Below are 18,148 nucleotides of genomic sequence, written 5' to 3'. Positions count from 1 at the left end.
TAAAACTGTGTTCTTTTGTGAATGATTAACTAGTGTTACAAATTGAACTCTCCTAAACACAGCATGTGTCAAGTGAATAAAATAATTGCTTTCTTTCTTTTTTCTGGGCTGAGTAATTTTGGATCTATACATCTTAGATGGAATAGATCACTTTGACATGGTGTGTATGACCCAGCCAGTAGCTAGCAAGTGGCTGGCACATTTTTCCCATGCAAAAGGTGTACCATAATAGGTGTTCTTAGAGTGAAGTGGAGGAGTACTGGCTTCAGCTGGAGAAAATTAGCCTCTCAGCCCAGAAAACAGTGAGCTTTGAAGGATTTATCTGTACATTTAGGTTTAAGACAACTATGGAATAAGGAGAGATGGGTTACTGACAGTGAATTTCTGGATTTTCTTTCTTTGGTCTCGAAGAAATAACTCAGCTAAACCAATTCTTGAGTATTTTTCAAAGGATGGATCAGTCCTCAGCTCTGCATTGTATGATTTAGTTAAAGATTATGTGTCTAGAAAGCAGAGGAATAGAGTATGATTTGTGACTCTTACGATCCATTATCTATGTTCTTGAACAGCTAAGAAGCAGTTAGATGTTCCTAATCAAAACCAGGAATTAAGATGAGGTGTAGTATTAGTGGCTAAAACAAAATTCTCCCTAAATACCTCTTTATTCTGGAAGTCTTGTCTTCCAGGAACATCAGCCTCAGCAAGAGTTGGGACAACTACACTGCTTGGTTTGCAAGAATGAGTTTTATCCAGATTGATTTTGTTTGATTGTTTTGTTCTTTGGCTTGTTTGGTGTTTTTGGGGGTAGAGTATAGATACCTACCTACAATTAAATAAGAGATAATTTTATAGCTCAGGAGGAGATATGCTAGCTTTGTAGAGACCAGGATTCAAAACTATCCATTATTATATGGCCTGACTAGCTCTATATGATATTCCCTTAAAATATTTCCTGTTCTGTATCCTTCTTTCAGGCACGATTTTCTTCTTGGAGCTTTTGTGTTGGAATGTGGGTATCTGCAATTTATAATATCTTGTTCGGTTACTTCTTGAATCTATTATTTTTAATTAAATCTTGTCCTAAGTAAAGGGGCCTTTGCTGTAGCAGAAAGGTGTGTATGTATTCTCCCATGCCAATAGGTACATTAGCCAGAATGCAGTGCATGTACATTTTCAGAATTTATTTCTTTCAGATGTCTTCAATTGCAAAAAAGTTATGTTATGAAGTCCTTCAAAACAGGTGTTTCTTATTCCACATTACAACCTTTCTTTGTTTTAATAATGCTTAGTACTGAAAATGCAAATTTTCCTGTATATGTGGGATATCCTTACACTTCCCAAATAGCAGCTTAAAGAAGTTCAGTTCTAAGGAATATTCTTGATAGGGATGTTTTAACTTCTAATTTCTTTCTTACTTATCATCAGGAAATTTTGAACTTTTAGATGTAGCTGGAGTATGCCCAGACACTCTGCTTACAATCTAAAGCACTGATTCTGCATGTGATGTTGAATACAGAGAGCCACAGCACAGTCAGCAATACTTAAATAGGTACACTACTCTGTCTGCTAGTCCTAAGTTAATTTTGTAACAACTTATTACAAGAATTGGTATAAAATATGACTGGATGCAGTGGGAAAACCAAAGAGGATTGAACTGGAGACATGTTGTTAATCTTTAATTCTTTTTACCAATGATTTACCTAATGTCGCTGCAGAAAAAAAGTCTCTCTAGGACTGCACAAGACTATGATTGTCTGATTTCTAGCAGATTTTCTGTTTCCTTTTGTTTTCATTTTAAACATTTTCTCAGGACTGTTTGGTATAAATCATGAGTTGCTGCTCTGAAGTTCAGATTTATACTTGGGAAATCTTCAGAGAATGTTTTTTACTCCGGTTTTGTTGTTGCGAAGAATTTAGGCCATGTTGATGTCAGACTTGAGTGGTCTTTTTTTTTTGAGATGTTGATGCATAAGACTTTATTTAGAAGAACAAAGAAAATTCCTTTACTTTAAGCTTCCTGAAATAACTAGGGGAAAGAAAAATTATCACTCATGACATGAAATAACCCTTCATTACCTCACACACCCTTCTTAATCCTTGGGCAACCAGCCAAATCTGAAGTCATTTTAGCATTACATTTTTGCTACTGAGTTCATTTGAAAAAAACTCAAAAAAAAAGAAAAAAAACAAACAAAAAAACCAAAAAAAACACCAAAAAACCAACCAACCAAAAAAAAAAAAAACCAACAAAGGAAAAGAAGGGAAAAACAAAAAAAAAACCAAACACCCCAACCCCTCCAAAAAAACCCAAACTCAAACAACCCCAAAAGGCATTTGGAATAATCCAGAAGGATCCAGAAGCCAGGCAGGTATAGGAGAGATGTCACTGTGAATTCCAGTAATTCCACTGAATTCAGGTCTGAATTTGGCATCATCCGTATCAACACTGGCAATAATCTGGAAAACATCTTCCTATTTTGGAAGGAAGGAGAGCTGTTTCTTGAGTTTCCATAGTGGAACATTTGAGGGAAAAGCTTGAAAATATGAATCTGTCTGAGATACTGTGACCTCTAGGATTCCTGTGTGTGAGGTATATGTGGCCGTTTGACCAATGTATTTAACATTTCCCTTGGCACTCTTTGAAATTGTCTATTACAAAACAGATGGCGCAGTAGTTACTTTTTGAAGGGCTAGAAGAGCATGACTACATCTGGAATCAATCTTTAGCTCCCTAAACCAATAGATCACCCAGTTTTAAGAGGGCCTTCTAATATAATTGCATTGCACAAGTACAGAGAAAGAATACACAGCTTTAAGGCAGAGTATAAGCAGTCCGGAACTATAATTCATAGGCATACAAGTCTTTCTGTTCAACTGTCTCATTTATGGGCCAGTCTTTTCTACAAGAATTTATTTTTATTGAGCAACAGCAGTAAGTGATATGTGTAACTTCTTCAATGAGATTTTAAAAATCCAGAAATTTTCTGGGTTTGTATAAAGTATTTTTCTTTCCTGTTGGCAACTGCAGTATTCTTAGAGAGATTACTTCTTTCCTTTTTATACTGTCCTTTGCCCTAATAGGTAGGTCGAGGTTGTATTAAACTAGAATGCACACCATCATCATTCGAGTAAAGCCAGTTATGGAGTTTTTGATTATTATTAAGTCATACAACACAAGCTCTGAAGAATAATGGGAAAGGGTATTAGGGCATTCAGGATTGATGGTAGCATAAAAAACTGTTTCTGCAAACTTCAATGCCAAAGGAAAGTGTAGGTTTTAACCCACAGAACCTCATATTTGAAACTGCCTTGTACTGAACTGCCTGGTTAATATTTGATCAGGATTGTCTAAATATTTAAAAGATTAAATGTGTCATTTGTCTTGGAAAAAAAATTGTGTTGTCAAAAATGCACTGCTTCCTGCAAAGGTCTTGAATTTCTGTAAAAAAGTTGTTATAGGGCAATAAATTTGGAATAATATCAAATTAGATATCTGAAATAATGTTTAGAAAGATAAAATTGGTCTTATATTTCAATAGGTTTGTATGCCCTTCTGTCCTTTTGTAAAGCACCTACAACAAGGAGACATGAAAGGCTGGCAGATAAATAATAGTTGTTGGTTTTCATTCCCAGATTACATTGTTGGCACTGTAATTATCATAATGTGTAAGAATTTGAAACACTGTATGAAGTAAGACGCATTTCAGAATATCAGTTTTTCTGAAGCCAATGGAATTCCCCAGGAACTACTCAGATCTGTGGGTGACAGATGAAAATGAAGAAAACCTCTACTAGTTCATAATTGGTAATGTCAAATTACAGATTCCAGTTACCTTGTCTTTCCATTATTCCTAATCATTATAGCTGCTTTACTCAGCTTGAATGGGGAAGTTTTGCTGAAGTTTTTACTTACTATTATCTGAGATTAGTATTTCAATTTAGTATCTTTATTATAGCTGCCACTGGGGGCACACACAGCACAATTGTAATAGAATGTCCTGCAAACAGCAGTCTATCTCAGGTTTAGATTCTGGCTATATAACATGGTGATTCTTTTGATATCTGTTAACGTATTGTGGAAGGATTACCTTCAATCTTTTCCTTACATTTAAAATGTAAATATTATATAGCTGGTTCTGTAATGTTGTACAACTTGATTAATTCTACACGTAGAGTTTAATATTTTCAAGTAATAGAGTTAAAAATGCATACACTTTAATAAGCACTCCAAAGGAACAGTTGTACAGTAGAAATGTACCTGCTCTGGCTCTAGCAGGGGGTGGGCTGCAGCTTGCATCCTGCCTACTCATCCTGCCTACCTCATACCTGCCTACTTGCCATCCACAGGATCCCTGCTGATCCCTGCAGATGTTCATCACCACATGGTGCATGTATGAAACTGAATTAGTATTCTTATTGAAAGGGATCTATGCTTTTCACTCACCTGTTTGGCACATTTCCAGGAAATCACGCCTAGATCTTGACTAATTGTGTCTTCCAATGAGGCTGATCAGAAAGGCATTATTTCCACCAGCCCACATGTCCTGGTCATATTCAGCTCCTCTCTGTGATGGCTGACAACTGGAATGCTTCCTTTGTAAATAGGAAAAGTGTTTCTTTAAAAAGGTTATATTCTGTTGAAATTTTCCCAAACCCTGGAAAAACATTGTGTGATTAGTTCTGAAAGCCAGTCACTTGATACTTTTACATTTTAGTATGAATCCATAGGGGTTTTTTGAGGGAGAGAGATTCTGGTTCTGCAGATAATGAGTTCATTTTCATACTTAAAATTTACATTAAGTATGCTATATACTGGCATCCAGGTAGCAAATTCTGCTTACAACTAAGTAAATGGCATTGCCTGTACTGCAAGTGGATAATGAAAGACTCTTAAACCATCTATCCAAATTCTATGTGCAAATCTGAGATGTTAAAGTTTCTATGGCTTTGTTTTGACCAAAAGTTTCATTTTCTATTATATATAATGGCACACTTATCCACATGAGGGCACCAGCTGACATCTTATTCTCAGACTGGTGTGAAACCTGTTTCTGAAATGATCATGTTTATCAATGGCTGTTCCATCTTTACAGAGCTGGAGTAAAGATTAAACTGTTAAATGTTACAGTTCTCCAATTTTGGGCTATTTTTTTCAGTTCTTAGGACAGCAATATTTTCACTTTCCCTAAATTCTACATGCACCAGAAATCTTGAAAAATACTTCAATCACATAGAGATGTAGGGATGTTAAGTTTTTAAAATAAATAAAATCGAAGTTATTCTTTTAAATTTGGCTATATAATAGAATCTGAGGGAATATTCATTTAAATTGGTAAACTTTAGTATTTCTTAGCTTTGGAAACAGAACAAATATCCTGAGGTTTTAGCTTCGTTCCTGTTAAACCCACAACAATATGCAGTCAACACCCATTCCATTTGTAGACAAGCATACAATCAGGTTATTTTTACAATTTTATTTTTATATATAATAAAAGTTATACAATCTTAAAAAAAAATTCAAAGGGTAATTGATGTACTCTATACATGTACAGAGTACTAATGACTGTACTCTGGGTTAGGCTGAGGATCCAAGACCAAGCTTGTCCATTTCGTTTCCCTGCTGAATATTAAGAACATTGACCGATGTACACTACAGGAACAATCTCATTTCCTCTACTATCTCCTAAAGTTTCAGGCAATCAAAACCGCAAAGGTCTGAGGCTTTCCTCAGGGACCAGCAGACTGCATGCTGTAAGGAGGAGGTATCAGTCTGTTATCCACTTAGGGAAGGGCACCCAAGCAGACTGCGTAGTTATTTGACAGAGACAAGTGCACACAACATGGAGATGTAAAAGTTATGTTTCTTTGAAAACAATTTGACAGCCTTTTGAAGAAAAATTTCCTTTTCCTTTTGAAGTCAGGGACTTCAAAAATGCTTCAGAGTACATTCACAAAATGTTTTAGCTTAGTGAAGCTAATCTTTCTAGACTCTAAGAAGTTGAAATCCACACATTTTTCCAAAGAATGATTTTGATTTCTCTTGATTTCCCCTGCCCAAGCCTGTTTCTCCATTGACTGTTGGTGTAAACTGGAGAAATCGGGATTCTGGGGCTGATCTTGGTCTTGGGGAATATACTCCCCTGATACATATTCTCCCCAGAGAAACAAAGTGCCATTTTTTATATATTAAAGTTATCATGGTAGAGCAGATTTCTCTGAGTGGAGTGGAAAAAGCCTAGAAAATTTCTTCTCAGTAGACAGCCCATAGAGCTGGAAAAATCAGAAAAGGTGTTAAATTATCCTCAGTCTTTACTGAAGAACAGATACAGACACAAGCATGTTTTGTAGCATGAGAAGTAACCTGAGCATGGGAACAGGTACTAAAAAATTGAGAAAATCTGAATCTACTGAAAATCCTGATGCAAAATGTTGACTTAATAGTCCATTTTTTTCTAAAAAACAAAAAGGAAAAAAATAGCCAGTAAGAGTTTCAAATGTTACAATAGAAGAGGTTCTGCTTGATCCATAAAATATTTGATCCACTACCTAGAAGTCAGGATTAGCTGAATATATATTCATTATCTGAAAAGCCTGATGCCTTGGAAACACCAGAGGATTTCTAAGATTCTAGACCACTTTTAGCAGAAGTCTGACCTCGATTTATTTCAATGTAGCTGATAATACAGGGGAAAAATTCTATGTTCTTAGAGAAGAAGACAAATCTAATGATGCATAAGAGAGGACCTGAGATTTCAACATGCAGACTGAGCCAACAGGAATAAGGCAGAAAATGTAGCTTTGTTGCTGAGTAAAACACTGAGAGAGTCAGTAGTACTATGGGAGTGCTCATACCTGAGGGGAATTGTAAAGCTGATAACACTCTGTGTGCCAGGATTTTTGGCACATGTGAGTCACAGCCTCTTGCATCTTAGTACACACAACTTAGAGAAACTTTCAAAGTCATTGCAGGAACAACAAGAACTAAGAAAAAGATGAAAAACAAAAGACTGTAAACTGAAGCTGTAGCAACTCTGGCTAGAGTAGCAGTGATTTCTGTAAGAATCTTCTGAGCAGGGATCTGTCAGAAAGGATTGGAGTAGTGTGATATACTTCTAGCTGTCCAGTATAATGAACCTTAATTTGTTGCCTAGGTTTTTCTTATAGTTGATAAAGAGATAGAGATATCTTCAGATAGTGGTTCAGGTTTTTTATACCAATCTAATACTTATCTTGTGTAACATATCTGCTGTCTAGAGGCAGCTGTACAGTTTCACTGACTGTAGAAGGATCATCTGAGACGAGATTAGGCACAAAACTTTTTGACAGCCAAAGTGAAATAGTTCCATTGATTTCTAAGTGGTGGTGTGCATTTATAACTAGCGTCTGAGTAATGGTGTCTTCTGCACAGAATGATAGAATCATTAAGATTGGAAGATACCTCTCAAACCATTAAGTCCAACTGTTAACCTAATAGTGACATTTTCACCACTGAACCATGTCCCCAGGTGCCATATCTAGACACTGGATGGTTAACCTGATCTCCTTCTCTAACAAAGTGACCCACTTGTGGATGAGGGAAAGGCTGTAGAGGTCAATCAAGCAGAACCCACCTGCTACATGGCTTGTAATATTTGGTACGTGAAGACCCAGGTGCTAAAAGTAACACACAAATAATGACACCAGGAGAAAGCAGTGATGTAGACAGGAGTTCAGATGCATGCAGGCTTTGAAGACACAGGCATCCTTTTACTGGGAAGTGGCAACTCTGGAAAAAATTTAGAAGTAATGACAGGAATCATGTGGGGTGTTTTCCTCGACTCTTCTCGTTTGCTAATAAGCATTCAATGAGAGCATGGATCTTTCTGTATACTTAAGAGCTCCTGTTCCTTGGCACATTGATACCCAAATAAGAGTAAATGGGTTCAAATGGATCATTTCCCAAACTAAATCCAACTGTGCTAAGAAGATTCTGTGATACAGGACCTAAAGTTTCCTAAAAGGCTCCTGATTTTCCAGTCATATATTTGAAATAATTATTAATATTAAAATTAATAGGAAAATCCCCAAACTCAACAATATGTTTATTAAAAGAGTAATCTTTCCATGAGCAAAAGCACTAACATGTTTTCCATGGGTTAACTCTGATTGATTTACCAGATATCTCTACTGTGGAAATCGGGTACTGGGATGATTGGTAAAGCTACCACAGTGAACTTTTTTTTTTTTTTTCTTCCCCAGTTAGGGGAATGCCCCCTATTTTTTCCCCAACACAGCCTCAAGGCAGACTTTTGGCCTCCACTTCCTCAGTCTAGACTTCTCCTGGACACCCCAAATTTTTTACATATACACTGACAGGGACCTGCAACCTCTTTTTCCAGGCAGCAGCGCGACATGAATATACTTGCTTCTGGCTGGTGTTTGTGTTGAAGGACAGATGGCAGTAGCCCTTTTTTCCCCACCTTTGCAGTGAGTGTAGATCTGCTACAGAATGTTTCCAGAGTGTGCCAAAAATGGTACCTGTAGCAGCTTGAGAGAAGCTTACTCTGTACTCATGTACAGCAGCTTTACAGGGCTCTGGGAACTGCAAAACCTGCTCTTTTATAGAGACCTGGTGACCCTCAGTCAAATTCTGCAGGATTAGTAGCAAAGGCAAGTAAATGTTGATTAGATTTAAAGAATGTCTCTCTGCCTTTCCAAGGGTAAAACTACTACTGAATTTCATTTTTTTTCCTGGCTGGCCACAATTTACAGCTAATCTTAAGAATAATTTTGTCACTTCCTCTTAAGCCTACACATGTAAACAGCAAGAACATACACACAGCTTGTTGAATGCAGAATGGTATCTGTGGGCTTGAGTTTCACACACCTTTGTGTGCTTTCTGCAATGAGGACATTTAATGTCTCTTTTGAAGAATTTTCACTTACAAGTTGTCTTGGTTTGGAAAGACAGGAGTCTGCTAAGGAAGGCAGGAGCCTCCCCTGAAATTGAGAATGTAAACCCTCCCCACCCCTCCGAATTGCTACAATTTTAAATTAAGGGGCTCTCAGGCAAAGATATGGGAGCAGGCAATAACAGTTCTTTAATAGGGAAGAAATAAAAAGGATAAAATAAACAATACAGTCCACTGGAACAACACTGACAGAGTCAGAACCCAACCTGACACCCTGTGGGTCCGGGTGTTGGTGGCAGTCCGATTGAAAATGTGGCTGCAGTCCTCTGAAGTATCAGGTGTGGTTCTGTTGGAGCAAGGGGGTTCTGTAGAGAAGGATGTAGTCTTCCTCTGAAGATCCAGGAGGAAAAGGCAGCTGCTGTTCCTCCGGGGAATCTCGTGGAGAACAAAACGGAACTGCAATTTCAGAATCTCAGAGTATATGGGGTAGCAGTGCTTGGCTCCTCCCTCTGGGCGGAGCATCTCACAATGGGATGTTACAGTTCTTATCAGTCATGCACCGATATTCAATAGTCTGTTATCAGCGGAGGTCCCCTCCCGAGGAAGGTGTGAATGTGGTCATTCAAAGAGAGAGATAAGGCAAACTGCTCACTTGACAAGGTAATCAGCCATACAGATGGTAATGGAAAACATCTTGCATGCAATCTTCAACACAAGTCTTTTCAAAACTCAGAATACCCTGAAAGTATTGTAGATAACCTGCTAGTAATTACCCTTTTTTTTTGATAATGCACTGATACACTTCATTCAACCTGATGCTAATGATTGCTCGCCTTGTATTAAAAGACTAACAAATGCATTTGTTGCCTGAGTAGAAACTCTCTAACACAAAGTAGATACACATGTAGCATTTTTAATTCTGTGAGTACTTCTGGTTAGCAGCCAGCGTCATGAACAAATGTGGTAACTGCTGAAAGATGTCTAGGTTTAGCCAAAAGAAACTTTGCAGAGAAAATGTATCAGTTCACCATGCAGCTGCATGAACATTGATGCCAGCTCCGGAGAGAAGGTATGGGTAGGAACTAGCAGTTGGAAAGTGGAATCATTTATTTCATCAGCATATGCCAAAATAAACTGCTGATGGGTCTGCTAACTAAGGGTTGCCAAATAACAATGATATGTAAGTAGAAACTCACTACTGATAAAGTCTTACGTTACTCATCCATAAATTTAAGAATAAGAAACTGAACCCAAATTTAAAAAGAAGTCCAGATGTCTGATACCAGAATGTAATCATTCTCTCAAAATTAAATTCAAAGAAGAAACCAGTCAGAAACTTGTGCATGAAGATGGGCATGCTGTTGTCAAAGAAATGAAGGTTTAAATTAATGAAGTTGAATGCCTTTCATTTTGCTGTCCATGCACATCATCAGCTGCCCTATGAGCTGGAATCAGGGTGCTGGTAGCTCCAAGACACAGGCCATGGTTTTGTGCAGACCTAGGAGTGGTTCCTGAAAAGTAAAATGGCCCTATATTTTGAGAATAAATCTAGACTCTGTGATTGTTTTTTCAAATTAAAGACTCACAAGTGGTTAGCTAAACTAAAAAAAATTACATTTGAAGTTACAATGAGAAATTGCTAGAGTATTAAGTAATCTCCTAGCATTACACCAGGGCCTATGGATTACTCAACTAATCTGGAATAAAGCTTTCTCTGTAAAATTAAACTCTCCAAAGTAGAAAATGATATGGAATTTCCTTTGGGCTAAGTACTCAGATCTCAGACCTGGGAAATAAACATGATCTGTAACAAACCTAATAGGAGCTCAGATACTACACAGCCTCCTCCAGTGACCCCAAGGTAATTATTCTTTTCCTCAGTGCTTCTGTTGCTACATCTTGAGAATGCTTCTCAGGACTGAGGGTAAAATGTCTCTTTTTAGACAGCACTTTCTAAGCTCCCATCTTATTTGCACACAGCACTGGCATTAGACCAATTTAAAACTGGTGATGAGCAGTTGTAGCCTCTTTATTACTAACACTGAATAATGCACACAGTTGTGCGCACATAAATGAAAATGGTTAGTGGAAACCTGTATCTTATAAGCCTGTTTTTTACTGTAGACCTTTCTTTTGCATTCAAATACATATAGAATGGAGATGTTTGGTTTTTCTTTTTCAAAATGTTGTTATGCAGTTTAGTGATTTTTTTCTTTGCAGCAAGATGAGCAGGAGTTGTTAGTTAAAAGACTTGAGTTTATAATCCAGCATACATGTGACAAGTCATATAGTGTACATGAGCAGCAGTGGTTTGTGAATCACTTCTACTGTGTTGTCTATTTTTCACTCTGTTGATATGTGATAATCCTGACTTGTAAGCTCTCTTGCCATGTCAGAGACTGAGAAACCGAAAGTAACACAGCATTAATTAAATTCAAGTTATTTCTGATGAGTCTCAATATTATTTATAGTTTCTATAAGTATATACTTTCTTATTTATACTTACTATAAATATATACTATATTTATACTTTCTGTACCTGTTTCAGCCTGTCACAATTCCCTTTAAAAGGAATAACAGCACAGATAAAGAAAATGTAATACTTTATGCAGAGCACAGCACCACTTCAGATACACATGAAAACTGTGAAAAATTTTCACCTTGGTATTCTATTTGTATGTTTCAGATTGAGATTTGTCTTCTGTCTCTTCCAACAAAGGATGTATTTTCTTTTTTTTTTCTTTTTAACTTTTTTTCCTTCTTTTTATTTTCTTTCTTTTTTTTTCTTTTTAAACTTTTTCCCCTTTCTTTTTCTTTTCTTTCTTTTTTTCCTTTTTTTTCAGCTCTTTCATGTGGATAGGGCAAATTATAGCATATTGGTTTTGGCAGCTATGAAGGAAAATTAATGTCCCCACATTCAAAGGCCAGTATTTGAAAGGACTGTATATAGATGAGCCATATACTTCCATCACATGAGTGAGACAGAGCAACACTGTCAAGAAGTGCTGGAAAGGAAAAGTAGAATATCTTTCTTTCAAAGACTTTACATTAATTTACATTGCCACTGTTTCTACATTTTGATCTTGGAGCTTCTTCAGTTCTAGCTTGACCACTGTCAAAGACATTCTATTGTTAAAATCAGACTACTGGTGCTTCAGAGATTTTGCTAAAGTTTAGTAAAAGCAGAGGAAAATGTCACTGCTGTAGTTATAAGCATATATAGGGATAAAATAGTGTAAATTTTGAAGTACACATTGCATATCATTCTTAAGGAACTAAAGTACAGTAACAACCTTTAAAACTGTGATATTTCTCAGGCTATAAGGGTTTTCACAGTGGTGCTACCCCAAGAGGAAAATTTAAATATCATCCAGTACAATGGTGCAACTCAGTATCCTTTTTAAGACCAGTTTATTTAATTTCACTGTCATGCAGACTAAAGCAGCCTAGATCACCATAATCTTAAACACATATCAAGATGGAAAGAGAGCACAACAGCACAAGGATCCTAACAGAACCTGTTAACATTTATGGAGAGCGTGATACTACGGGATACTACATATATAAATATATATACACACAGATATATATACATACATATATTTACAGGAGGAACATAACACCGCTTTCCCTCTAGATGAGAAATATGGATGGATATTCACTGATGTATGCTTGTCATGTATGTCTGCCAGAACTGGTGCATCTTGGTTACTGCCTCGGACCTGAGCTTATGCCACATCCCCAAAACTTTTCTCCTTCCTTTTTTGTTGGTAGGTCTCGGGGTCTCTAGCTGGTCACTGTGACCCCAAGAAATGTTAGAAAATCTTTTTTCCCAGCCTGGCAGTCGAGGAAGGAGTCAGAGCTCTTCATTTCTCAGTCTCAAGGTTGTTTATTGTATCTTATCTATAAAATTCTTTCTCCTGTCCAGCTGAGGTCTGCTCAGCAAGACAGCCCGAGGCACTCTGCCTGCCCCTGGGGTGGTGTTATGTCTTTATACTAAAAACTATGTGTACAATGTTTACAATTACTTTCCAATACCTATCACCTGTGTTAGACAGTGAGCTTCTACTCTAAACCAATCTAAAAGTGCCAACATCACAGCAGAAGATGGAGGCCAAGAAGAAGAAGAAGAAGAAGAAGAAGAAGAAGAAGAAGAAAGGCTGGATGCACCCAGATCCCTCCATCTTGCCCCCTGAACCCCCATTCTAGAAAACCCCAAAGTCTACTTTTTCACCTCATGATAAATTCACTATTATTCTACTTAACTGTCGTGGCTTTCTGATCTTCATATAAGGTTGGGGTCTCTGAGCCCCCTGGCAGGGATCTTGGCTGCTCAGGACAGCCAGAGGGATGTCCTGGGTTCCGACAGGTAGGGAGTGTGTGCAAACCTAGCCTCAGCAAATGAGCCTGTGGGCTCTGGCCTCCTCCTGGCCAAACCCAGCCAGAGCTAACTTTCAGGACAGCTGCGGGGCTTGGCTTTCTTGTGGATACATTCTTCTCCCTCAGTCTTGTTTACCTCGCTCAACCTGAGGTAATTAAACAGTAGTGTCACTATTGTATCTCAGGTTCTGTTGGGCAGCTTAAATCACAGTCGAAAGCTCCAGTCATGTCAAGGATGGGTGGGCCTCGGTGGTCAGAGCTTCTTTATACAATTTTGCCATAATGGGAAAAGGCTTGCTTCATAGCAATGCTTAAGCCATTACCCATAACATTTCAGTCTCTGACATCGCTAGTATGCCCAGAGCCACTGTGAGGCTTTGGACACAGTGCCTCATGACACCCCAAGCCCCACAGTGCAGAGGCCTGGCTTTGGAGGGTGGACTATACAGGGCATGAAAAGTTGGGCAGATGGATGCGGCCAGGGAATATTGGTCAGTGGCTCCATGTCCATGTGGAGAGCAGGAATGAGAGGTGTCCCTCAGGGCTCTGCCTTGGCACAAGAGCACTTTAATGGTTTTGCCAATGAAACAGAGATTGTATGGATCTTACCCTTAGCACAGGGTTTGCAGGGGACAGGCAGCTGAGCAGGGCAGAGGCTGAGGAGGAGGAGTTAGGGTTGCAGATGGAGGAGAAGCTCAGCAATACGTGCTCACAGCCCAGAAAGCCAGCCATATGCTAGACTGCGTGGAAAGGAGCAAAGAGCAGCAGGTCCAGGGAGGTGATTGTGGTTCTCTAGTCCATTTTTGGGAGAGCCTACACAACATCTGTGTCTGGGGGCACAAGCGTAAGAAGGATGTAACATTAGAATAGAATAGAATAGAATAGAATAGAATAGAATAGAATGGAATGGAATGGAATGGAATGGAATGGAATGGAATGGAATGGAATGGAATGGAATAGAATAGAATAGAATAGAATAGAATAGAATAGAATAGAATAGAATAGAATAGAATAGAATAGAATAGAATAGAATAGAATAGAATAGAATAGGAGTTCAGAGGAGAGTGATGGAGGTCCTCAGAGAGCTGGAGCACCACTGCTATAATGACAGGCAGAGCAGAAAATATGTTCCAATCCAATTAGGGAGAGATGCCTCTGCCTGAACCAAGGCACACAAATGAGACCATATGATGACAACAACATGCAGATTTTATTTAACAAGAAATGCGAAGTAGAGAGATAGAAAGAAATAGGAAAGAGATGTCAGAAAGAGAAAGAATGGAACTTGAGGATCTTTAAGACCCTTCCCAATCCAAAGCATTCTGTAATTCTAGAATATGTGTGTATTTGTACTTTAACTTAATATTATTATTATCATCAATATAATCGTTATCATAAATATAATATTATCATCAATGATAATGATTATTGTTATTTACTTCTACTATTTCTTAGTCTTATTATTTTTCTTCTTTTGCTTATTATTATTTACTACTATTACTATTTCTTCTTTTCCATCATCCTATTCTTCTTCTTCTTCTTCTTCTTTTTTTTATTATTATTATTATTATTATTATTATTATTATTATTATTACTACAAGTAGTTCTTCATCTTCTTCATCTTATTTTATCATTATTCCTGTTGCTATTCTTTCTCTGTGGTTTTTTTCATGTGGGTTTTTTTTTTGTGAGGGTTTTCCTTTTCTTATTTCAATGATTTCTTAAACCCACCTTTCATTTGTTTTGAAGGAGCTGTGTGTGTTGCAATCCTGCAGTGTGTAGTGAGACCCTGGGAGCAATACCTCCTGTCTGTGCCCATTCTTCATGGATAAAATCCCAAAGGATCAGCAGGTAATCCTTTCAAGATAAGAGAAAATGGTCTTTCCACCAGGGAAGGTTCAGATTAAATATCAGAAATAATTCTTCCCTGACAGAGTTGTCAGGCATTGGAAAAAGCTGCTCAGGGAGGTGGTAGAGTCACAGTCTCTGGAAGCATTCAAGGGTTGTCCAGATGTGGCACTTGGGTACATGGTTTCAAGGTGATGATGGTGGTGCCAGGGTGATGGCGGGATTGAGTGACTTTCAAGATCTCTTCCCATCTTGATGATTCTCTGTGATTCACTGCTGAGCCACCTGCCACCAAATGTCCCCCAGGAGTGCTGGTTTGGGGCTGCCACATCAGTAATATTTGGTCTTGAGAACACTCACTTGGGATGCTCCAAAGCAGCCAGGCAGTGCTGAGGCTGCAGGGCCATGTCCAGGCAAAGGCAGCCCGCGTGGCTCCCTCAGGATGTGGGGCAGGCTGCGTGGCAGTCACCACCTGCGCAGCCTGGGCTGGTGCCAGCGGCGGGCCCTAATCCTTGGGCTGTGGCCCAAACAGGGGCAGCAGAACTGTCTGCACAGCACCTGCAGCACCGGCCTGAAATGGGAGGCGTGCTTCTCATGGTGTTCTGGCTGCCACCTGCAGCGGTGCAGCTGGAGCTGCCAAAACTAGCGCCTTCCTGAGAGCATCCTCTTCGAGAAGGGATATCTCTGCACACAAGGTTCTCACACCACACATTGTTTCTCGAAGGTCGACAGAGGGAAAAGCACACAGGAGGGTTTTTTTGTATGGTATTCCAAGGGCCTTTATTAGCAGCACGCTAAAGGGTACCAGGGACAAAGAACCAAGAACAAAGGAGCGTCCAGCGTCATAGATGGGATAAGGGAGGTGGAGCATCAGGTCTGAGGGCCAATGGGTTGAGGGAATAGGGGCGGTACAGAGACGGGGTTAGAGGGTAACAGCCAACTGGGATTCTGGGGAGGAGCTGGAAGGAGTGAGGACCAATAGGGAAAGCAGAAGTGAGGAACATTCCAGAAATGGGGAGGGGAAACGGGATGATGTAATTTGGCTTATTAACATAAAGGCACAAGGAACTGTGGGAGAACATTTCTTTGTGTCGCCCCGACTTTAAGGGCTGTCTCTTCCCAGCGCATCCCTGCCTCCCTTCTATGTCTTGGGATGTAGCGGCAGCCCACGTGGCTCCCTCAGGATGTGGGGCAGGTTGCTTGCCAGCCACCACCTGCGGGGCCCAGACTGGCATCAGCAGTAGGCCCTAAGCCTTGGGCTGCGGCCCCAGGCAGGGGCAGCACAACTGTCTGCACAGCGCCCGCAGTGCCGGTCTGATATAGGAAGGAGGTTTCTTGTGGGGAGCTGGCTGCCACCTGGAGGCTTGGGCTCCCAGCTGGGGACCTAAGCAGCTGGGGATGCTGCACGGGGCAGGGCCTGCCTCTGGCGCCTGCTTCTTGAAGGCAGGAGAAACTGCAGGTCCTCTGGGTGCTTGGGCTTTCATATGGGGAGGTTCAACCGAAGCCTCCTGAGGGACAGGTGCTGGGAGCTCATCCTCTGCAAAGTGTGCCAGTCTTTTGTCTCTGTCTTCTTCTTCAGACAGCTCAAGGACACTCAGATTGTCCCACTCATCCTTGTTCTGCAGCAAGGGCTTGACCTCAGTGTGGTGAACACCCATGTGTTCCCATCTGTCCTGCATGAGCTCTTTATCACTGTCATTTTCCCAGCTGGACTGCATGGAAGGTCTGTTAATATTGCCTTTGGACACCTTCTGGCCAATGGAATCTTCCTCTTCAGAAAGTTCTTGTGTGATGGGCACTTCCCAATCAGAGAGTTCTTGGTTGCTACTGACTTGGGGGGACAGCTCTTGCTCGCTGTATTCTTCCCAGTTAGACAGCTTTTGGGAGCTGCCGACTTCTTGGGAAAGCCTTTTCTCTGTACATTCTTCCCAGTCAGAAAATTCTAGGTAGCTCTTGGATTCTTCTGGGTACAACTCTTGTTCTGTGAAGTTTTCCCCTTGGGACAATTCCTGGTAGCTACCAATTTCTCCTGGGGACAGCTCTTGCTCCGTGCAAGCTTCCCCTGGGCACAATTCCTGGTAGCTACCAGCTTCACCTGGGGACAGCTCTTGCTCCATGCAAGATTCACCTGGGCACAATTCCTGGTAGCTACCAGTTTCTCCTGGGGACAGCTCTTGGTCTGTGCAGGCTTCCCCTGGGGACAGTTCCTGGTAGCTACCAGCTTCTCCTGGGGACAGCTCTTGCTCTGTGCAGGCTTCCCCTTGGGACACTTCTTGATATTTGTTCATTTGATGGGAGAGCTCTGGGTCTTCTTCATCATACTGGAAAGGCTCAAGCTCCCCAGCCAAGGTGCCCTTCTCTCTCTCCTCTCCACCATGCAGTCCCTGTCCTGACAGGGATGACTCCCTGTCTGTCTCCTCTTCCTGCTTACTGAGTGCCTGGGCTCCCAGCAATCTGGGTGAGGGGCTGGGCGAGGGGCTGAGCGAGGCAGAGGTCGGTCTCTCTTTCCTTTCTGCTGGATCTGCTGCTTCCAGTTCTGCAGCCATGCTTTGGTCCAGGTCCCTCTGTTCCTCTGGCTGCTGGCCAGATGCCTGGACCTCAAGCTCAGCCTTGCACACCACCTCAGAGCTGATGTGCCCTGCTAAGTCCAGCAGAGCCTGGCTGCAGCCTGAGGTGCTGTGTGAGGCAGGGCTCTCTGTCCCTGGGCTGTCTGTCTCTAGTCTCTCTGTCCCTGACAATGGCACCTCATCACTGAGCACAGGAGAATCTGGTGCTTTTTCCTCCTTGGGAGCCAGAGACTCAGGGGGCTTCTCCTCAGCAGCTTCAGCCATGGCAGCAACAGCTGCTGGCTCAGCCTCTGTGGGACTTTCCAGGGCAGGAGAGGTGCTGGGCAGCTCACAGGCTGCCTCTCCTGATTCCTTAGTGCCTATGCTGCCAGAAGAGCTTGGCCTCTGCTGGGCACAAGTTTGGGCATCCTCATCATTTTCTGTGTGCAAGGGTTTGTCCCAGGTCTTGTATCTGACTCCTTC

The sequence above is a fragment of the Camarhynchus parvulus genome, chromosome Z, assembly GCF_901933205.1.
Source record: "Camarhynchus parvulus chromosome Z, STF_HiC, whole genome shotgun sequence".
Taxonomy (NCBI): Eukaryota; Metazoa; Chordata; class Aves; order Passeriformes; family Thraupidae; genus Camarhynchus; species Camarhynchus parvulus.
The sequence above is the reverse complement of the archived record's forward strand: the minus strand, read 5'-3'. Positions refer to the sequence as shown.